Genomic DNA, 1,076 nt, shown 5'->3' on the forward strand with positions numbered 1-1,076 from the left:
CCCTTCTCTTCAAGGTCAGTGAGGACTCAGGATATAAGAGAACCTCTACTGTGACATCCTGTACCTAAGTGGTGTCCCAAATTTTCTGATCAAGGAGATTATGGAGCCACATAGGAAAGGGACAGACAATGTATACTTTATGTAAGGAGAGTCATCTGGAGAGAAAAAATTCTCTCAGGCTTTCACTGAAAGCAAATTGGTCAAGCAATGGCCATGACTCATCCAGTTGGCTGACACTGACAAAAGTTCCACAAGGTGCTGTACATGGTAAATCCTCAGGGGATTTTACTGACCTTATTAGATAGCAATAGTTATATTTTTAATTATAGGTCTTGCTTTAATTTGGTCTTAACCATCCAGCAGAAAAGTGTAACTACAAAGTTTAAAAATAAGGTTATATTAATACATTGAGCTGCAAAAGACTCAAGATAACAACTTTGGATAATTGCCAGTTGTGCTGGTAACTCACTACTATTATAATATTATGGAATATTGGACTATATTATGTTATTTTGCTCAATTCAAGTAGCTACAATATTTGGACTAGCGTAAAGTATGAAAAGGTCCTTTAAAGACTTCTCCAATACAGCTTCTTTAAAAGCAATGGAGGTTGGGCAGATAGCTCAGTGGCATAAGCACCTGCCTGGCAAGGACAAGGTCCTGAGTTCAATCCCCAGTACTGCACAAATAAATAATTAAGCAATGGAACACCCATCTCTGACAGACCAAAATGAAAAAGGAGGATATAAATAAAGGAGCCTTTTGTAGTGAAAAAAATATGTATGTACAAGATAGGATAGATATACAGCTACTTCCTCTTAGTTCAATGAGAAGAAAGTTTGTACTAATATTGTTTAGACAAGATATCATGCCTACATCATGTCCTCTGAAGGCAACAATATGCGATGTATTACTTATTGTAACCATCCTACTAACAGTTTTTGAAACTGTTTTATTGCTATTTCATCTTTTTTTCTCATTAAAATGAATAAAAAATTAAAAATAAATAAAAATTAGCTTTAAACCTAAAAAAAACTCAATGCATATAACAATGTCTGGCATGATCTAGGACATTT

Source organism: Octodon degus, unplaced genomic scaffold (assembly GCF_000260255.1).
Source record: "Octodon degus isolate 3935 unplaced genomic scaffold, OctDeg1.0 scaffold00020, whole genome shotgun sequence".
Classification (NCBI taxonomy): domain Eukaryota; kingdom Metazoa; phylum Chordata; class Mammalia; order Rodentia; family Octodontidae; genus Octodon; species Octodon degus.